The 23,568-nt window shown below is 39.9% G+C and overlaps 1 protein-coding gene across 2 annotated transcripts in view; it reads left to right on the top strand.

Moving 5' to 3' along the window:
* The window catches only part of LOC132395972 (double C2-like domain-containing protein beta), a 278,070-nt gene that overhangs the window by 213,962 nt on the left and 40,540 nt on the right, over positions 1–23,568 (top strand). The window lies entirely within an intron of this gene.

The raw sequence follows: 23,568 nt of genomic DNA, 5'->3' as shown, positions 1-23,568 counted from the left end.
CATATTTTGGAGAGTCTTGACCTTGGTCATTTTCAATTTATAAAGTATATCTGTAAATATAAATATTAAGTATCGCAAGTATATAAATTTATATGTGCTGAGCACAGACCTGCAAAGGGAGAGTGTAAAGTTATTGAAAATGCTATGCCATCTTAAAATCATTCATATTCCACTGGGAGGTTTGTTCCTGTGCAATTTCAGACCATGTTTAAGCCTGAAAATTGTCTCACCCACGCAATATTGCACAATCAATGATGCATTACTGATATTCCTTCAGGTGTATGGGAAAACCATCGCAACCACTAGCGGCCAATGTTATGTGTGAAGTATCTTCAGTAATGCACTGTGACACGACTACTGATAAAATATCTAGTTAGAATTCCAAAGGGAATTGCGAAATGAAAGCTCTTTTCCCCATGACTGGACTATTTGAGAGATAGAAAGTTTGCAGTGAACATGGTTTGAATTAGTTTGATTTTTTTCCTCTATGTACTGTTCAGTGTTGAGTTGAAAAGTGCATCACTCCCTCCTGTTCCTCTAACAGAAAGATCATCTGTCAATTGGAAGCTGGGGCAGGACGTTGGATTCAATATTGTTCATCAAATTGATTATGTGATCATACATTGAACATAAGCATTTTTTCACTCTGCACCTCGGATACTGTAGTTTGCACATTATTTTATAATGAGATCTATATCCTTGAAAGATGGTGCAGATTATGTGTAATTTTACATGTTTCAGTCTTCAGAATTGTCTGTTGTGGAGCTGCAAAATAGTTCCATCTGTGGCAATAGAGGAAGAGGTTTAAACTGTGATCAAGTAGTTCTGTGCATCTTAAGTGTGGTTTCATTATGCAGCATACCCACAATTCCCAAAGCAATGATGCTGAGTTGTTCTCTTTAACATCTTATTTTGTTTTAATCAATTGGCAGATTAATTTCCAGTGAAGCACTTAGTAAAGCTTTGTCCAGCCCCGAATAATTAAAATAAGTATTAATATAAGAATAAAAGAAATGCTGAAAGCAGTCACTAAGTTGGGCAGCATCTGCAGTAAGAGAATCAAAATTATCATTCCAGCATCTGCAGTAAGAGAATCAAAATTATCATTCCAGCATCTGCAGTTATTTTTTGATCTCCAGTTTGTATCCATATGCATTATTTATGAACACACAAAGTCCTAAAATATCATGCAAATAATAAAGTATTTAGAAACATAGAAAACCTACAGCACAATACAGGCCCTTCAGCTCACAATGCTGTGCCAAACATGTCCTTTAGAAATTACTTAAGGTTACCCATAACCCTCTATTTTTCTAAGCTCCATGTACCTATCCAGGAGTCTCTTAAAAGACCCTATTGTATCCGCCTCCACCACCGTTGCCGGCAGCCCATTCCACACACTCACCACTCTGCGTTTTTAAAAAAAAAACTTATCCCTAACATCTCTATACCTACTTCCAAGCACCTTAAAACTGTGCCCTCTCATGCTAGCCATTTCAGCCCTGGGAAAAAGCCTCTGATTATCCACACGATCAATGCCTCTCATCATCTTATACACCTCTACAGGTCACTTCTCATTCTCCGTCACTCCAAGGCCAAATTCACACAACCTGTTCTCATAAGGCATGCTCCCCAATCCAGGCAACATCCTTGTAAATCTTCTCTGCACCCTTTCTATAGTTTCCACATCTTTCCTGTAGTGAGGTGACCAGAACTGAGCCTAGTACTCCAAGTGGGGTCTGAGCAGGGTCCTATACAGCTGTAACATTACCTCTCGGCTCTTGAACTCAATCCCATGGTTGATGAAGGCCAATACACACAGTCAACCTGCACAGCAGCTTTGAGTATCCTATGGAGTCTGACCCCAAGCATCCTCTGATTCTCCACACTGCCAAGAGTCTTATCATTAATACTATATTCTGCCATCATATTTGACCTATCAAATTGAATCACACTTATCTGGGTTGAACTCCATCTGCCATTTCTCAGCCCAGTTTTACATCCTAGCAATATCCTGCTGTAACCTCTGACAACCCTCCACACTATCCACAACACCCACAAACTTTGTGTCTTCAGCAAATTTACTAACCCATCCTTCCACTTCCTCATCCAGCTCATTTATAAACATCACGAAGAGAAGGGGTCCCAAAACAGATCCCAGAGGCACACCACTGGTCACCAACCTCCATACAGAATATGACCCATCTACAGCCACTCTTTGCCTTCTGTGGGCAAGCCAGTTCTGGAATCACAAAGTAAGGTCCCCTTAGATCCCATGCCTCCCTACTTTCTCTATAAGCCTTGCGTGGGGTAACATCAAATACCTGGCTGAAATGCATATACACTACATCTACCACTCTACCTTCTTCAAAGTGTTTAGTCATATAGAAACATAAGCATAGAAAACCTACAGCACAATACAGGCCCTTCAGCCCACAAAGTTGTGCCGAACATGTCCCTTACTTAGAAATTACTAGGCTTACCCATAGCCCTCTATTTTACTAAGTTCCATGTACCTATCTAAAAGCCTCTTAAAAGACCCTATTGTATCTGCCTCCACCACCATTGCCGGCAGCCCATTCCACGCACTCACCACTCTCTGAATAAAAAACTTACCCCTGACATCTCCTCTGTACCTACTCCCAAGCACCTTAAACCTGTGCCCTCTTGTGGCAACCATTTCCGCCCTGGGAAAAGGCCTCTGACTATCCACACGATCAATGCCTCTCATCATCTTATACACCGCAATCAAGTCACCTCTCATCCTCCGTTGCTCCAAGGAGAAAAGGCCAAGTTCACTCAACCTATTCTCATAAGGCATGCTCCCCAATCCAGGCAACATCCTTGTAAATCTCCTCTGCAGTCTTTTTTATGGCTTCCACCTCCTTCCTGTAGTGAGGCAACCAAAACTAAGTACAGTACTCCAAGTGGGGTCTGACCAGGGTCCTATATAGCTGCAACATTACCTCTCGGCTCTTAAATTCAATTCCACGATTGATGAAGGCCAATACACTACGCCTTCTTAACCACAGAGTCAGCCTGTGCAGCTGCTTTGAGCATCCTGTGGACTTGGACCCCCAAGATCCCTCTACTCCTCCACATTGCCAAGAGTCTTACCATTAATACTATATTCTGCCATCATATTTGACCTACCAATATGAACCACTTCACACTTAGCTGGGTTGAACTCTATCTGCCACTTCTCAGCCCAGTTTTGCATTCTATCATAGTCGTGCTGTAACCTCTGACAACTATCCACAACACCTCCAACCTTTGTGACATCAGCAACCTTACTAACCCATCCCTCCAGTTCCTCATCCAGGTCATTTGTAAAAATCACAAAGAGTAAGGGTCCCAGAACAGATCCCTGAGGCACCCCACTGGTCACTGACCTCCATGCAGAATATGACCCATCTATAACCACTCTCTGCCTTCTGTGGGCAAGCCAGTTCTGGATCTACAAAGCAATGTCCTCTTGAATCCCATACCTCCTTACTTTCTCAATAAGCCTTGCATGGGGTACCTTACCAAATACCTTGCTGAAATCCATATACACTACATCTACTGCTCTTCCTTCATCAATGTGTTTAGTCACATCCTCAAAAAAATCAATCAGGCTCGTAAGGCATGGCCTGCCCTTGACAAAACCATGCTGACTACTCCTAATCATATTATACCTCTCCAAATGGTCATAAATCCTGACTCTCAGGATCATCTCCATGAACTTACCAATACTGAAGTAAGACTCACTGGTCTATAATTCCCTGGGCTATCTCTACTCCTTTTCTTGAATAACGGAACTGCATCTGCAACCCTCCAATTCTCTGGAACCTCTCCAGTCCCCATTGATGATACAAAGATCATTGCCAGAGGCTCAGCAATCTCCTCCTTTACCTCCCACAATTCCCTGGGGTATATCTCATCCATTTCCAACTCGATGCTTTCCAAAAACTCCAATACATCCTCTTTCTTATTGTCTATATGCTCATGCTTTTCAGTCCACTGTAAGTCATCCATGCAATTGCCAAGGTCCTTTTCCATAGTGAATACTAAAGTAAAGTATTCATTAAGTATCTCTGCTATCTCCTTCGGTTCCATACACACCTTTCCACTGACACACTTGATTGGTCCTATTCTCTCACATCTTATCCTCTTGCTCTTCACATACTTATGGAATGCCTTCAGGTTTTCTTTAATCCTGCTCACTAAAGCATTCTCATTGCCCCTTCTGGCTCTCCTAATTTCATTCTTAAGCTCCTTCCTTGCTAGCCTTGGAATTTACTAGATCTTTATCATTACCTATTTCTTTGAACCTTTTGTAAGCTTTTCTTCTTGACTAGATTTTCAACAGCCTTTGTGTGCCATGGTTCCTGTACCCTACCATCCTTTCCCTGTCTCATTCAAATGTACTTATGCAGAACACCACACAAATATCTCCTGAACATTTACCACATTCTTCCATACATTTTCCTGAGAACATTTGTTCCCAATTTATGCTTCCAAGTTCCTGTCTAATAGCTTCATATCTCCCCTTACTCCAGTTAAATACTTTCCTAACTTGTCTGTTCCTGTCCCTCTCTAATGCTATGGTAAAGGAGATAGAAAATATTTTTGAAAATATTTGAAATTTTTGAAATATTTTCTCAGTTGGATTGTTTAAAAAAATGTATTGACCAATTTTTACATAGCATGTCCAAAGACTAGCAGTATAAGTGACCAAGTCACCTGTTTTATGACTATTGGTTGAGGGAAAATTACTGGGAAGGTCAATGCTGAGAATTCACCAACAAGTCTTTGAACAAATGACATGAAGCTTTCACCCAAGAACGTTATCAATGATTTCTGTTCAAAAATCACATCTGAAGAAAAACAGGAAGTTCGAGAGTGCAACACTCACTAATGTCGTACGAGAGTTTTTATTGTGTTAAGGAGAATTTAATCCACAAACATGCTTAAGTTCGAATCAAGCAATGACTGCCACTGACAAGCAGGAAATGGTACATATAATAACAAGCCGGCTTTAATCTTGGTCATTAAAATATACACGTATAGGTAATTAAACTTAATTTACCAATTTCATTTTTTGGAACACGAGAATTATGAGGAACTCATTACAACAATTGATCAGTAGATCATCTACCTATATTCATGAAGTATTTTAAAAAGTGACAAATAATAATAATTCATTTACGTGGTTATAACAGAGGTTCCAGGCCCTCTGTGTTCCTTTGCAGTTTTAATGTTTGAAAGAACTTGTAATAATCCTATAAGCCTGAAATTCATCGGTTTTGTTACATATAATTTCAGGTACAGTAATGTTCTGAAGTACTGAAGAAATCAATTAAAATCATTAGCATTTTACTTCAAATGATAAACTTAGTTTACTTTTTCCATCTTCTTACTGCCCTGATGTTCAATGTAGTGGCACGAATGAAAAATGAGAACCATGTACACTACCTCACTTTTTTTTTCATATATGTAAAAATATATATTTCTTATTGAAATGGTAGCTTTTTATTATTATGTATTGCGAAGTACAGCTACCACTAAACAACAAGCTACATGACATATGCCAGTGATATTAAATCTGATTCTGAGTGTAGAGCATAGAGCATAAAAAGTACAATTTAGTGTCGACCTTTCGGTTGTGCTGACCTAAGTAAACCTAATTCACAATCAATCTAACCCCTCCCTCCATTTCTCTTACAACCATGTGCCTATCTAACTCTCTGCATTAGAACAGCCTCTATCACCTCACCTGGCAGTGCTTTCCAGGCACCAACAATTTCTGTGTAGTTTTAAAAAAAAACACCTACCTCTGACATCACCCCCTCTCCTTAGACATATGTCCTCTTTTTTCAGTCATTGCTGCCCTGAGAAAAGATGCTGGCTGTCCTCTCGTCCTCCTCTTCAAAGACAAAAGCCCTAGCTGCCTCAGCCTTTCCTCATAAGCAATGTTCTCTAATCTTGGTAAATCTCTGCACCCTATCTAAGGATTCCGCATCTTTCCTATAATAAGGCATTCCTAACTGAATCCAATACTCCAAGTCAAAATCAGAATCAGGTTTATTATCACCAGCGTGTGTCATAAAATTTGTTAACTTTGCAGCAGCAACAGTAGTTCAATACAATACATAATATAGAAGAAAAAAAATAATAGTAAATCAATTACAGTATACATATATTGAATAGATTAAAAATCATGCAATAAAACAGAAATAATATATATTTAAAAAAGTGAGGTAGTCTCCTGGGTTCAATGTCCATTTAGGAATCAGATGGCAGAGAGGAAGAAGCTGTTCCTGAATCGCTGAGGTCTGACCAGATTTTTATAGAGCTGCAACATAAAGTTGCAGCTCATGAACTCAGTGCAACCATCCTAACAACTTGAACAGCATCTTTGAAGGATCTGTGGATCTGGACCCCAAGATCCCTTTGTTCTTCCACACTGCCAAGAATCCTGCCATTAACCTTGTGGTTTGCCTTCCAGTTTGATCTTCGAAAGTGTAACACCTCACATTACCAGACTGAACTCCATCTGCCATTTCTCTGCCCAGCATTGTATCCTGTCTATATCTATGACAAACCTTCCACGCCACAATACCAACCTTCATATCATCTGCAGACTTACTGACCCACCATTCTACTTCTTCATCCCAATCATTATATATTAATAAGTTTATTAAAGAGCACTTTCCATACAAATGACGTAGTTCAAGGTGCTTTATAAAGGGATCAACTGCAAGCATAAAAGCAAAAGACAAAATGATGTTTGTTAAAAGAAAGGTTAAATAGGTTTTAAGCTGGCATTTAAAAGTGTCAACTGAGTATACATCCTTTGTAGTTTTAGGTATTGAATTCCATACTCTACAAGCATGGTTTAAAAAAAAAGCTGACTTTCCAATTTTCCTTTTAAATTTAAAAAAAAACTGCTAGTGGAAGACCTCGGAGTGCGAGCAGGATTATAAAAACTAAAGTGATTCTGTAATGTACTCTGCCTCCAGACCATTAAGAAGTTAATGAGCAAGTCAAATCACAGAGATTAGGGGTCCCGGAGCACATCCCTGTAGAGTCCCTGATATCCAGGCAGAATAGGCTCCATCTCCGACCACCCTCTCCCTTCTGTGGGCAAGCCAGTCCTGAACTTATGCAGCCAATTTCCATGGATCCCATGTCTCAGACGTTAAGGAGGAGCCTGCAATGTGGAACCATGTCAAGTGCTTTACCAAGATCCATATACACCACTCTGCCTTTGTCACTCCCTTGAAAAACTCAACCACAATCTGCCCCTCACGAAGCCATGCTGATTATTCCAAATCAGACTATGCTTCACATGCTCGCAAATCCTCTCCATTAGTTTTCCCACCACAGATGTCAGGCTTGTCTATTATTCCTGACTTTGTTCCTTTTACCTTTCTTGAGCGACAGAGCAACACTTGCCATCTTCCAATCCTCTCTTACCACTCCTGTGGCCATTGAAGACACACAGATCTTTTCTCAATGCCCATCAATTTCTTCCCCCTCTTCTCATAGTTATATCCCTTCTCATCCCTGGAAATGGAAAGGGAAATGAAAATTCAGTAAGATTCTGAACAATTACAATTGACAGTGATCTGACTACCAACTCAACTTTCTTTATGATGCGCTAGTTTACAGTGACTGAACGGCAATGAATGCCAATCACAATCTTATCATCCAATCGTTGTTGGTAATCACATGCAGAAAATGTGATGGGGAAATGACACTCACCTCAACAGAAAATGCTCAGAGCCGGAGTTCCCAGCATAGGATCTGTGGACCCCGCAGTTAGTGATAGGGGTCCATGGCATAAAAAAGGTTGGGAACCCCTGGCCTAGAACATTTTCTAATGTCCCAGACCTTGGCATGAAGAGTTCAAAATATTCCACATCCTCAAAGTGCTCTATATAAGCAATTTTCACAATAAAGTCAGGCACAATTCTTTCATTCTAATTAGACATTTGGTCTAAAATAAATACCTAATTCAGAAATGATAAGTGGAATTTTAAAGGAAATATTTACAAGAATTTATATTATTTGTTTTTGTTGAAAAATATTTGGAAACATTACAGACTCAGGTGAGCATTGTGCATGTTCCATTATTTTCTGCTGTGGAATAATGTACAGAAATCCCTTAGCCTCTTGCCTGAGTATCACTATCAATGGTAATTGTTCACAATCTCATTTTCCTTTCCATTCATCAGTCCCTCTGGCATTCTGTCCTTAAATGTATCTATTCCCAATTCCAGACACTTTCTTCTTGCCCGTCACCAACCTACTTTCCCCAGATGTCACTTCTTAACTATTTCTTAGCACATATAATCATCGATACTTACAGGAGCACACTTTAAGTTAATTTGTTAATAAAGATCTTGAGTATGATAGCTATACCTGTGAGTGAGGTATTCCCATTGGGAGAGCACCTGCAGTTCCAAAGTTTTGAGAATTCTATTTCACTTCAGGATATCAAGAACCCTATCAGCTTTTGAAAATAGATTCATTCTTTCACATAAAAGGTGAAAGCATTTGACCTTTAGTTATAAGGTTTGAATGTAAATTTGATTTAACGTAGAAGTTTTGTCTCTGCTGCATCAGATCCACTGTCAGGGCTAATTAACAGTCACAGTGCAAATGCATTATCACGGGCAACCAAACCCACAAGAGGGAATTGCAATAATTCCATGAGCTCTGTTATTCATTTGGGGGTTTAAAAAAAAGATATAGTTTTTTCACAGCCTGCAGCCAACAGAGATGCTTGAACTGATATAAAACCTCCAAATACTAACCGGTTTGTAAAGATAGCATTTAATCAACAGCTATATAACTATTGTAATGCAAGGACTGAAACTGCAGTGTTTTTCTTGTGGAGTCTCACACAAATATTAGAGATAGGATCACAACAGTGAATATGTGCTCTGCATGTATAACTGATAAAATCCTGCATAAATTGCTCAGTCGTAACTTCTACACTGTAGAGAATACTGAAAATAAAAATGTGGATAGAAACACATAAATTAGATGGGCAAATGCATATAACATTTAAACGATAGTATAGTTGCATTATATAATGCTTACGTGTTTGATGGCTTGGGGCCTGTACTCATTCTTCCAAGCTTAATTCAGAAACTTACAATTTTTGAGATATTTTAACAGAATGGGGGTTGGGGTGGAAGGGAATCTCGTTGAAATCTATTGAATATTGAAAGGCCTAGACAAGGAGGACACAGAGAGGGTGCTTACTATAGTGGGAGAGTTTAGGAGCCAGAGGGCACAGCCTCGAAGTACTAAGTGTACAAAAATAACCCCTTTTAAACAGAGATGAGGAACTTCCTTAGCTAGAGGGAGGTGAATCTGTGGAATTCATTACCACAGATGACTGTGGAGGCCAAGTCTTTGGGAATATTTAAAGCAGAAGTTGGTCACTTCTACAGTAGTCAGGGTGTCAATGGTTAAAGGGAGAAGGCAAGATTGAGAGGGCTGATAAATCAGCCATGTTCAATGAGCCAAATGGTCTAATTCACCTACTGTGTGCAATGGTCTTATGGTCACATACTTGAATGCAGGTTCAAAATATTTTAAAGGACTATCATTTGCCCTTCAATACCCCAGAATAAAGTTTTTAGTTCCAGCGTTTGATATTAGTTTCTTCATTGCCAGAGAAGCATCTTTAAATTAATTGAGTATTGAATGTTATGATAGTAATGAATATTTCTTGAACATAGAAGTTTCCTTTCTCGAGTGTAAAGCCTTTCATGCATCTAATGTCATTGATAATAATATTGAATTTCAATTGTGTCTGATGATTAATGTCAGAAATCACCAATTGCAAAGGGAACGTGCGATACATAAAATGCATTATAATGTAATTAAGTGTTCCATAATAAGCTTTGGACCATGTTCCTCGTTGTGATGATAGCTGAAGAAATGAAAATGAGCTGAGCGATAAAAAAAATTCCATATCTCTGATAATCAGTATCTGCAGAATTTCAACCAAAAATGTTAACAATTCCTTTCCTCCCACAGTTGCTCCTTGACCTGGTGAGTTCTCCTGGCAGATTGTTGCTCCATATTCCAGCATCTCCTGTCTCTTGTGTGTTACTCTGATATATCTTGTTTACACCAGGTTTCCTGCAATATTTTCCATTATTAATTATTTGTACTAGACTCTCATTTTCCATGTTGCTGCTGCAATGCTACACTGTTTGAAGGTATAATGATATGTTTACATGACAGTCGGCATTATACAGGTGGAGACATCCAGCCCGAATATGAGCTTAATATTTGGGGTGGATTACTATCTACACTCAGTAACTGTTTTATCAGGTACATCTGTACACCTGAATATTAATGCAGAATCGATTCAGCCAATCACATGGCCGCAACTCAATGCATAAAAGCATGCAGACATGGTCAAGAGGTTCAGCTGTTGTTCAGACCAAACATCAGAATGGGGAAGAAAAGTGATCTAAGTGACTTTGACCATGGAATGATTGTTGGTGTCAGACAGGGTGGTTTGCGTATCTCAGAAGTTGCCGACCTCCTGGTGTTTTCACGCGCAACGGTCTCTGGAGTTTACGGAGGATGGTGCAAGAAAAACAATAAAATAACTAGTGAGAGGCAGTTCAGTGGATGGAAACAGTGGTAATGAGAGAGGTCAGAGGAAAATGGCCAAACAGATTCAAGCTAACAAGGCAACAGTAACTCAAGTAATCAGGCGTTACAACAGTGGTGTGCAGAAGAGCATTTCTGAATGCAAAACACATCGAACCATGAAGTAGATAGATTACACCAGCAGAATACCACATACACACACTCAATGGCCACTTTATTAGGTACAGGAGGTAAATGTCTCTTGGTTTCATTTTCCTCCCTCAAGAAACTGTGCTTGATCTACCTCAGCGTGAGATCAACTAGTTGCAAATTGTCTTTAAGAAGATGAGCATCAGATGTTCCCATGACCATCCTTTTACATTCACTTTAGTTAAGTCAGTGTCAGAATCAGAATTGAGACAGAAATGGGACCCCCATTGCTTATGCTGGAGAATGACAACTTTTCTGTCTTTGCTTCAGATTCTTCGATTTTAAAAAAAATAATTTTTTTTTCAAAACCACTTTCTGGTTATACACAGCAGGTTAAGATAATGAATCCCTTAAAGACTAAAATTTCAGTTTTCCATATTTCTTAACTGTTTCTTACCTCGTAAGAGGGATGGACAGTTTGGACCTGTTCATGTGACCATTGTGTTGTGAAGACTTCCTAACTTGGATTTGTTTTCTTTTCCAATTTCTTATCTAATTTTCTTTTATTACTTTCCTTTGCATTGCCTCTCTTTCATTATCCCATTACTGGCAGGCAGTTTGAAAGGAATCATTTTTTAATTTTTTTAACATTTTTAATTTGGGGAGACAGTGCTGAACAGGCCCTTCCTGCCCAACAAGTCACATTGCCCAATGACCCAATTGTTTAACACAAGCCTAATCACAGGACAATTTACAATGACCTACTAACCGGTGCATCTCTGGGGGGGAAGCGGAGTATCCGGAGGAAACCCACGTGGTCACAGGGAGAACATGCAGACTCCTTACAGACAGCACTGGAATTGGACTCCAGAATGCCCCAAGATGTAATTGCATCACGTGAACCACTACACCACTGCGGCACCTTAAGGGGTGGTGGGATACATTTTTTGCAGAAACCAATTAAAGCTGCTCTCTTGTTGCCAGTGATCCCAACCCCAATCAAGATTGTATAAGACAGCACCAACCATCTTGGTGCTGTCTTATACCTGGCACCAACCAGCTTGGTGTTGTCTTATACCTGACACCCACCAGCCTTCTCCTTCCAAACCTCCCCCCCCCCACCTTCTTTATAGGGCCCCAGCCCCCTCCCTCTTCAGTCCTGATGAAGGGTCTTGGCCTGAAACGTTGACTGCTCATTTCCACAGAAGCTGCCTGACCTGCTGAGTCCCTCCAGCTGGTTGTATGTGTTGAACCAACCAGCTTGGACCTGTGGGATTCATAGGTACACCTTGAATCTGCTTGCTGTGTTTTGTTCAAACTTCATCAGAAAGCTAATTTATCATTGGTGACCTGTACCTAAGAATAAAGGGTTAAATGATCCACTTGTAAGTAAATGTTTATAGATATTACTGAACTGATTTCAGAATATTATAGATCTTCATTTCTGAAATCAGTGTTAAGTAGGCATTTAAATTGAATTACATCTATCACTTAATCTCAGTATGCTGTCAGATTTTTAACTGGCTAATCTTGCTGGTTTTGCTACCAACATATTCAAGACCCCGATATCTGTGGCATTATCAAATGGATTTACAGGGTAAGAGGACTTGGCAAATTTCCCAGAGCTGCCTTTGACATGCAGTCTGTTTAGCGTTCACATATTCAGGGACCTGCGTAAAGAAACTGGATTCATTGAACAGGGTCTGCCTTGTGACACAGTCAAATGATTCAGTTATACTAACATCATTTTGTGGAAATCAGATAAGCTTTTCAAAATGTTTTCTGCATTACACTGACCATATGTGACTAGAATTATTCCCTCTAAATTAATTTACTTTAAACCTTTTAATACCAAATCAGATTTCCAATGGATTAAATGGACTGTGGAACACAGCATGCAAGCCATATTTAACATATTGTGTTATATTAGGAATACTGATAGATTTTCCAAGTTGTTATATACAAGTAACATGGAATTATTTATGGAACATCCCTAGTGAGAGAAGTCTGAGGAAAGTTCGAGGAATTTCTGTAGAAGTAATGAAGTATGTTGATAGATTCCTAAAAAGCAATTAGCCAATCTTTTTTTCTGAAATACATCAATTAGTTAAATAAGGGAATTATTTTAATGAAAAGTTGTGATCAAGTACCACTATTGTGTGATAGTGCCATTTGCCTGTTTAAAAATCTGGGTTTTGCACATACTTTGTCCATGTTAACGTAATTTAATTTTGCTAGCAATTGCTTACAAATACTTATTAGATTCTACTTACAACCATGTAACAATTACAGCACAGAAATAGGCCATCTCGGCCCTTCTAGTCAGTGCCGAACGCTTACACTCACCTAGTCCCACCTACCTGCACTCAGCCCATAACCCTCCATTCCTTTCCTGTCCATATACCTATCCAATTTTTTTTTTTAATGACAAAATTGAACCTGTCTCTACCACTTCTACTGGAAGCTCGTTCCACACAGCTACCACTCTCTGAGTAAAGAATTTCCCCCTTGTGTTACCCCTAAACTTTTGCCCCTTAACTCTCAACTCATGTCCACTTGTTTGAATCTCCCCTACCCTCAATGGAAAAAGCCTATCCATGTAAACTCTATCTATTCCCCCTCATAGTTTTAACTACCTCTGTCAAGTTCCTCCTGAACCTTCTACGCTCCAAAGAATAAAGACCTAACTTATTCAACTTTTCTCTGGAACTTAGGTGCTGAAACCCAGGTAACATTTGAGTAAATCTCCTCGGTACTCTCTCTAATTTGTTGACATCAAATTACTTAGCTTGCAATTTTCCTGGAGTAGTACATGAGTGCTTGCTCATCCGCTGAAGAGATAGAGTGTGACCTAGCTCACATAAAGTGATATGCTTCCATTATCAGGTCCTGCGTCACAAGCAGACCCACATCATTACACATTGTAGGGTTTTCGTAATGGCGATGGTCAGAGCATGCCTTGCACAGAGTTACACAGGTTATGGAGGCTCAGTCATACTGGAAGAAATATGCCGATGAATCAGAGCTGAGGTAACAGATGCAGAAAGCAAAACATCAGTTGATAAATGGGGTGCCTATATTTCATTTCTTCTTGCTAATAAATAGTGACATATTCTCCTTTTTTATGATTTATTAGAGAACGTTATGTTAGAATCCAATTTCTGTGAGTAAACAGGAAAAAAAAGTTGTAGCATAATATTAAATAGAAACCTAATTTCAAGGCATACAGCAGATTGACCGCAGTGAATCAAACATGGATATCCCCAAGTTAATCTCGCAATCGTTCCTTAACAATTAGAAGTAACTTCATGCACAATTCTCAAGATCTAATTATTTTAACTACAGTTATCTTATCCAAAACACTGTGCCATTGTCTAGCCTCGTTGTGATGACCATGTCCCTTGATCACCAAGTAGTGACCTTGTTGTTAGTTGATAGATAGGTGTCAGTGATCCTTTTGCCTTCCAAATGGACAATGGGATAGAAATAAAGTCAGAAGTGTAACAAGAAAAGGAAAATACCTTTATTTAAAAATGTTTATTTAGTTTTTATGCAAGCCTAACATTGCAGGAAAATATAACTCCTTGCATTTAAATAACTTTATAGTAATTTTGGTCTGTCATGATAGTTGCTCAGATCAGGAAATTGACAAGTAGAGTTGACATAAAGGGTTTTCTTTGGTGCTCTAACTTGAAGAATACCTGATAATTAGAAGAAAGGCTGGTCCCTTTTCAAGTTGCCCATTCCATTCTTCCTGAATTTCTGATGTTCTTTATAGACTTTTATGGAGACCTAGGGCCCTATTTCATGCATGAGTCCTATTTCCAGGAGAGGTTCTGAAATGTAAGAGTATTTTGAATCACTTTTGAAAATTAAATTCTCTCGCACTTGATGCTGCCGGAGGATTGTGCTTGGAGTTCTGGGTCTTGGGCAAGGTTTAATTGATGCAGCTTGTTGATTGCACTCTGTAGTGTGTGTTGTGATGTGTTCCCAGTTTCTGGTCGCTCCTTTTTCTCCTCTGCTGCGATTTTGATGGGGGTGGCCTGCCGCTAACTAACAACACAGAGCTAGGTTGAAATGAACTGAGCGGAACCGAATATGCTGGGACTCTATCGATTTTGTGTTTTATGTTCTGTGTTTGTTGCTTTCTTGCCATTTGCGCAATATTTTTTGCACATTTGGGGCGGAGGGTTGAGGTTTTTCTTTGGTTTACTTTGTTTCATGCCTGTCTGTGGGAAGACATATCCCAGGGTTGTATACTGCATCCATACTTTGATAATAAATGTACTTTGAATCTCTTGAATCTTCAAGAGAGACAGTTATGGAATACTCAACCGATGAGTATAAATATTATGAGAATCGGAGATGTATGCCACAAAGCTCCCCATTTACTCATGACAAAGTGAGCCATTACTCGGTGACAAAAGACTAAATATATTTAATACTTTTGAAGACTATTCCATAATGCTAACACTATCGCCATTGACTTGTGTCTTCACAAACTATAATCACTGCTTTCTTGAGTGTGATTAATGTAGACATTTAGATACCTCCGGATTTCACAATTCAGATTGCTGTTGCTATTCCTGTCCATTGGGGTTGTTTATGTTCTATAGTTTTCTTGATGGAAGGAATCCAAATCTGAATCAATTTTTAAGCTGATACAACTCTCATAGTGAAAACAAGGAGACGTGTGTTCTGTGCAAATTAATTTCTTAGGCATTTAGCAATATGTAAAGTTGTTTCTCTTAATACATCAACTGTGAGGATTATGTCAAACTATTCAGCAATACCAAGCAATTACTAGGAGGTTAGGAAATCAAAACAGATAGTAACTTTTATCAATTACAAAAGTTTGTAGTTTCTCCGAATTAAGTGAAAGATGTTTTATTTCGGTTTAAAATGGTATAGAAAATGCACCATAGTATTTTGACTGTGAAATCCTTTATGATTAGAGTTGTAGTCAGTTAATAGCTTTATAAACAGGCTTTCCTAATCTGAATGTGTGCAATGGAGAAGTGTATGAAATTCCATAGCCATGCTTAGATTGCTAATGATATTTTTTTCCGGTAATTTTAAAATGAATACCTCTGTATAGCAAATGGTAATGTTGCTTATATTTAATTTGATCAAATAGCAAATAAATTTGAAATAATATTTTGGGTGGGAAGAATGGGTGAAACATTTGGAAAAATTTTATTGTTTTTGTTTTAATAGGCCGATAGTGTACTTCAGAGGGAGCATTTGCAAAAGATAGTTTGCAGATTTGGTAGTGACTGCAGTGAATTTTCCTGGACACATACAAGTCCTGTAGTGATGATAGACTGCAGCCGGTGACATATTCTGCTGGCCTGACAGTTCACAGTAGCTCTTGTACATTGTGAAAAGATGGCTGACATGAAGAACTAGCCATTAATGGCTAATGTGAGAAACTTCGTGGTTTAGAATTGCACCAGTATGTTCTGGAGGATGATTGAATTTTGCCTACTTCCACAACAATTGCATTCTTTGCGGAGCCTTTCTTTTTGTTCATGAAGGAGATGTTCATACAGGAAATGTGGTGTACAAGGTTAATTGAAAATCTACTCAAGAAGAAAAGAAAAGCTTACGAAAGGTTCAAAAAACTAGGTAATGATAGAGATGCAGAAGATTATATGCAGAAGCCTAGCAGGAAGGAGTTTAAGAATGAAATTAAGAGAGCCAGAAGAGACCATGAGAAGGCCTTGGTGAGCAGGATTAAGGAAAAACCCAAGGCATTCTACAAGTATGTGAAGAGCAAGAGGATAAGACATGAGAGAATAGGACCAGTCAAATGTGACAATGGAAAAGTGTGTATGGAACCGGAGGAGATAGCAGAGATACTTACTGAATACTTTGCTTCAGTATTCACTATGGAAAAGGATCTTAGCAATTGTAGGGATGACTTATAGTGGATTGAAAATCTTGAGCACAGAGACATTAAGAAAGAGGATGTGCTGGAGCTTTTGGAAATCATCAAGTTGGATGAGTCACCGGGACCGGATGAAATATACCACAGGAAATTGTGGGAAGTGAAGGAGGAAATTGCTGAGCCTCTGGCAATAATCTTTATGTCATCAATGGGAATGGGAGAGGTTCTGGAGGATTGGAGGGTTATAGATGTTGTTCCCTTATTCAAGAAGGGGAGTAAAGATAGCCCAGGAAATTATAGACCAGTAAGTCTTACTTCGGTGGTTGGTAAGTTAATGGAAAAGATCCTGAGAGGCAGGATTTATGAACATTTGGGGCGGTATAAAATGACTAGGAATAGTCAGCATGGCTTTGACAAAAGCAGGTCATGCCTTATAAGCCTGATGGAATTGTTTGAGGATGTGACTAAACACGTTGATGAAGGTAGAGCAGTAGATGTAATGTATATGGATTTCAGCAAGGCACTTGCTAAGCTACCCCATGCAAGGCTTATATAGAAAGTAAGGAGGCATGGGATCCAAGGGGACCTTACTTTGTGGATCCAGAATTGGATTCCCACAGAAGGCAAAGAGTGGTTATAGTCAGGTCATGATCTGCATGGAGGTCGGTGACCTGTGGTGTGCCTCAGAAATCTGTTCTGGGACCCTTTTTCTTCGTGATTTTTATAAATGACCAGGATGAGGAGTGGAGGGATGGGTTAGTAAGATTGGAGGTGTTGTGGATAGTGTAGAGGGCTGTCAGAGGTTACAGGTAGAAATCAATAGAATGCAAAACTGGGTTGAGAAGTGGCAGATGGAGTAAGATGGAGTAAGTGGCAGATGGCAGGTAAGTGTGAGGTGGTTCATTTTGGTAGGTCAAATATGATGGCAGAATATAGTATTGGTGGTAAGACTCTTGGCAGTGTGGAGGATCAGAGGGATCTTGGGGTCTGAGTCCATAGGACACTCAATGCTGCTGTTCAGGTTGACCCTGTGGTTAAGAAGGCATATGGTGCATTGGCTTTCATCAACTGTGGGATTGAGTTTAAGAGCCGAGAGGTAATGTTGCAGCTATATAGGACCCTGGTCAGACTCCACTTGGAGTACTGTTCTCAGTTCTGGTCACCTCACTACAGGAAGGATGTGGAAACTATAGAAAGGGTGCAGAGGAGATTTACAAGGATGTTGCCTGGATTGGGGAGCATGCCTTATGAGAATAGGTTGACTGAACTTTGCCTTTTCTCCTTGGAGTGTTGGAGGATGAGAGGTGACCTGATAGAGGTGTATAAGATGATGAGGGGCATTGATCGTGTGGATAGTCAGAGGCTTTTTCCCAGGGCTGAAATGGCTAGCATGAGAGGGCATAGTTTTAATGTGCTTGGAAGAAGCTAAAGAGGAGATGTCAGAGATAAGTACTTTATGCAGAGAGTGGTGAGTGCGTGGAATGGGCTGCCGGTGACGATGGTGGAGGTGCATACAATAGGGTCTTTTAAGAGACTCCTGGATGGGTACATGGAGCTTAGAAAAATAGAGGGCTATGGGTAACCCTAGGTAATTTCTAAAGTAAGTACACGTTCAGCACAGCATTGTGGGCCGAAAGGTCTGTATTGTGCTGTGGGTTCAGCACAGCATGGTGGGCTGAAAGGTCTGTATTGTGCTGTGGGTTTTCTATGTTTCCAGATGGAGATCCTGCAAAATAGTGATGCCCAGGAACCCAAATGTTGAACTGGTGCTAAATGTAGAGTTGTTGATGGTGAGTGTGTAGAGAGGAAGATGCACTTCTCCTGATGTGTCAATATGCATCTTCATGGTTTTGAGGACATTCAGCTCCAGGTTACTATGATTGCATCAGGAAAGTAGCTTTACTTCCTGGTGGTACTTGATTTCATTATTTCTGGTGATTAGTCTAATGACAGTGGTGTTACCCACAAACTTTATCCATTTAACTGATGGATCAGGTGGAGACAATTATTCCTGTGCCTTTTCCAATTATTTTATTTAGCATTAGAATTGACTTGCATACTACTAACGTTGATGTGGAATTGAAATCAAGGACTTAATTAGACATCCTCTTTTGATCTGTACTGGATATTTGTTTCTTTTGCTTGACTTGCTGTATGCTTCAATTTTTCTGAACCAATAAGCTGGTGAAATAAGGCTTGATGAGATGTTACTTATGCCTTTTATTCTTGGGTGACTGTGACCATAGAACACATACTTTCTGTTCTTTTCAACTGATTCCTAGTTTTTGTAATGGTTGATCATGCAATCTTCTCCATCACTTCTTAGTGACAGTGCACCTGAGTGGGACTGACCTTTCCCGGTTAAAATCTTATTTATTCAGTCAGTCCTAGAGAATCGTCCCTTCTTGTCTGTGCACCATTGCCCAACAGCACTCTTTGTCAATCAATCAAAAAGTGTTGCAGTCACTGTTGTTAACTTAGCTAAGGAATAACATAACCCAAGCTAGAACTAGTCCCTGTTATTCGGAATAAAATAATTATTATTTAAAGTGGCTTTATAGCTTCCAAACGAAATAACTTGCTGCCTTCTTAATCCAGTTTTGAATTAATGTATTTGCAGCAATAAAGTTCGCTCTCAGATGAAATGTCACACTTGTACAGACACACTTGGTACCTTAATGAGACTGTCATTAAGGTGAATGTAACAGCAATACTTAGAAATGTTTCCTTTTCGTGAACACATGCTGTGCTCCTGTTTGCTTCTAATAACATACATAAGCATCCATTCTTCCATACTGAGTTAACTTTGCATCAGAACTGACTGGGGAGGCAGAAACTTAGAAATAGTAAGAATGTTTATTTTATCCATGTCAGTTAGAAGGATAGGACAACAGTAGGTTCTTCTCGCTCCTTAAACACATTCAGAGAAGAAACTTGTGAGGGCCAGCAGCATTGGTTGAATTTTGCTGTCACTGATTCAGTTTTTCCATGATAAGATGTGCAGTCAGTTTGGCTTTGATGACATGAGTCTTTAACTAGCTTTTTGCACAATCCAAACACTTTTGCAATCGTTGTCAAATGAAGTTATTATTTGACATCGGTGCAATCAATTATTAGCCATGATGTTTCTTTGCTCTTTTTTTAATTCTAGGCAGTGGATTAACATGGCAAACTAAATGAGTGGTTCAAAGTTCAAAATAAATTTGTTATCAAAGTACACGTATGTCACTATACAACCCTGAAGGTTCACTTTTGCAAGAATTCATAGTAAGTAAAGTAACACAATAGGTTCAATTGAAGGACTGCATCCAACAGCTTAGACAAACAACCAATATGCAAAAGGCAACAAAATCAGAATCAGGTTTAATATCACCAGCATATTTTGTGAAATTTGTTAACTTTGCAGCAGCAGTACAATGTAATACATGATAATATAGAAAAATTATATTAAAATAGTTAAATTAAATAAGTAGTGAGGTAGTGTTCATGGGTTCAGTGTCCATTCAGAAATCTGATGGCAGTGGTGAAGAAGCTGTTCCAGAATTGCTGAGTGTGTGTCTTCAGGCTCCAGTACCTCCTTCCTGATGGTATCAATGAGAATAGGGCATGTCTGGGTGGTGGGCATCCTTTATGGGGGATGCTGTGCCTTTCTGAGGCACCACTCCTTGAAGTTGTCTTGGATACTACAGGGGCTCGTGCCTGTGATGGAGCTGACTAATTTTACAGCTCTCTGCTGCTTGCCTCAATCCTGTGTGGTAGCCCCCAACCCCCCAAAGTAGATGGTGATGCAGCCTGTTAGAATGGTCTCCACTGTACATCTGTAGAAATTTGAGTGTTTTAGCTGACATAACAAGTCCCCTCAAACTTCTGATGAAATGTAGCCACTGTCTTGTCTCCTTTATAGCTTTATTGATAGGTTAGGTCTTTAGGGCCTTAACACCCAGGAACTTGAAATTATTCACTCTCTCCACTTCTGATCCCTCTGAGGACTGGTGTGTGTTCTGTCATCTTACCTTTTCTGAAGCCCATAATCAGCTCTTTGGTCTTACGGACATTGAGTGCAAGGTTGTTGCTGTGACACCACTCAACTCGCTGGTATATCTCGCTCCTGTACACCCTCTCATCTCCATCTGAGATTCTGCCAACAATTGTTGTATTATCAGCAAATTTATAGATGGCATTGGAGCTATGCCTAGCCACACAGTCACAGGTATAGAGAGAGTAGAGCAGTGGGCTAAGCACACACCCCTGTTGATTGTCAGCAGGTGGAGGTGTTATTTCCAATCCACATAGATTGGGGTCTTCCAGTTAAGAAGTAGAGGATCCAGTTGCAGAGAACAGTACAGGGGCTCAGGTTCTGGAGCTTTTCAATGAAGACTGTAGGAATGATGGTGTTAAATGCTGAGGTGCATTCAATGGACAGCATCTTGACAGAGGTATTTGTGTTGTCCAGGTGATCCAAGGTCCCATGAAGAGCCAATGAGATCCACTCTAGACCTATTGTAGTGATAGGCAAATGGCAGTGGGTCCAGACTCTTGCTGAGCCAGGAGTTGATTTTAACCTCTCAAAGCACTTCATCACCGTAGATGTGAGTGTTACTGGATGATGGTCGATAAGGCAGCTCACCCTATTCTTGGGCACTGGTTTAATTGTTGCCCTTTAGAAGCAGGTGGGAACTTCTGACCGTAGCAATAAGAGATTGGAAAGTGTCTTTGAGCACTCCAGCAAGATGGTTGGCACAAGTTTTCAGAGCCTTGCCAGGCCTTGCTTCACCCTTCTGAAAGACAGCCTGAATCAGCCGCCAAGACAGAGATCATTGGGTATTGCAGAGATTCGCACAGCTGTAGTTTTATTCTCCCTTTCAAAGTGAGCATAAAAGGCATTGAAGTCATTTGGGAATGAAGCATTGCTGCCTTTAATGATGTTGGGTTTGTTTTGTAGGAAGTAATGTCCTGCGAACCCTGCAGGAGTTGGTGTGCATCCGATGTCACCCCCAACCTCACTCAGAATTGTTCCTCACAAGTCATACCTCGTTTTCTTCTACAAACCTGGGTTGCCAGCCTTGAATGTCACAGATCTAGCCCTCAGCAGACTAAGACCTCCCAGTTCATCCACAGCTTTTGCCTCGGGTATGTGCACTAAGTTCTCGTAGGCACACATTCATCCACACAGGCTTTGAAGAAGTCGGTGATACCTGTGGGATCAGACTCAAAGATGAAAAGCAGCTCTGTCAGTGCTCCTGCACCTCCCTTGTCCATACCTTTTTTAAAAAAAAATTTATTGAATTTTCAAATAGGTTACAGAAAGAAAAAAAAATCAACCCTTCCCCCCTCCCCTTAACCCCTCCCCCCAAACATATCCCTATAGAAAAAAAAAGAAAGAAAAAAAAGAAAAAAGAAAGAAGGAAAGAATGCCTGGATATCAGAAGATCCCCACATGCTCCACGGAGTTCATAATAGCTTTAATATGTATATTTATTTCTTTCCCCAGATAACCAATAATTTTAACTTCGGAGCACCTATATACTTGATCCTATTTTTTGTAAATAAGGGTGAATTTGTTAATTTTCAGAAATATTTCATATTTATCTCTTAAATTATAAGTAATTTTTCCAAGTGGAATGCAGCTAAAAATTTCATTCTTCCAACGATCTATTCTTAAGTATGAATCCGATTTCCGAGTAACTGCAATAGCCTTTTTAGCTACTGCCAATGCAATTTTTATGAATTCTTTCTGATATTTATTCAATTTGGATTTTGATTTTATCAATAGTCCATACCTTCTTGGTCCTCAGAATCGGTGCTGCAGTCTTCAGTCTCTGCCTATACTGAGGTGATGAGACTTTCCAAAGTGTGGGTGTGGGATAGCGAGGCAAGTCCTCTTGGTGGAGGTGTAGCAGTGCTCCAGTGTGTTGGGTCCTCTGGTACTGCAATTGATTCGTTGGTAATAACAAACTGTGCAAATACAAAATGAAAGGGAAAAAAAAATAATAATAAATAAGCAATAAATATTGAGAACGTGAGATAGAGAGCCTTTGAAAGTCAGTCCACAGGTTGCAGAAACAGTTCAGTGATGGGGAGAGTGACGCTGAGTGAAGTTATCCCCTCTGGTTCAAGAGCCTGATTGTTGAGGGGTAACTGTCTCCAAACCTGGTGGTGTCGATCCTGAGGCTCCTGAATCTCTCTCTCTGGGTGGCAGCAGTGAGATGAGAGTATGGCCTGAATGGTAGAGGCCCCTGATGATTGATTTTGCAGATAGTGGAGGGTAGCCTTAAATCAATTTCATTATCTGCACTGTGGCATGTCCTAGTCATCAGGGCTCTGGCTGATTTGAGCATTGTCTCAGTAGAGGCAGGAGAGTGCTGCAGAGGATGGGAGTATATTGGGGGGAAATTCCAAATGTTGCCCCACCTACTGAGAATATCGTACTTACCTTTAGACCAGACAACTGCATCTTTGTAATAAAACAAGGCCACATCAAAATTAATTTGTAATTAATGACGAGTTCAGACTTTGCAACTGAAACAAAATTCAAGCTTTGAGATCAGTGAGGTAAATCCTGACGTTCCCTCCTCCCTTCTCACATTCCAAATAAATCTACCATCGTATCGATCTTGTGACCTTTCTGAGTCCCTGAAACTTCCCCCGGCCTATGAATTGTTGTTACGACCTCTCAAAAGTCTCACGCAATCTCTTCGAAAATGCTGAGGTGATTCTCTGATCCCTTTGGGGTTTTTGCAGAACTTTCCACACCCCCCCCCCCCGTTTGTCCTAAGATTATGGATAGGCTAACCAGAGTGAAGATGGTTGGGGAGACTCGTATAAACGCGCTGTCAGGACTGAGATTGACGAGCCTGAGTGTGACTATCCTCCACTATCAGCACAGTGGCACGGCCAGTACAGCTGCTGTCTCATCTCCA

The sequence above is a fragment of the Hypanus sabinus genome, chromosome 6, assembly GCF_030144855.1.
Source record: "Hypanus sabinus isolate sHypSab1 chromosome 6, sHypSab1.hap1, whole genome shotgun sequence".
In the NCBI taxonomy this organism is placed as follows: domain Eukaryota; kingdom Metazoa; phylum Chordata; class Chondrichthyes; order Myliobatiformes; family Dasyatidae; genus Hypanus; species Hypanus sabinus.
This window is presented reverse-complemented; position numbering and strand designations above follow the sequence as displayed.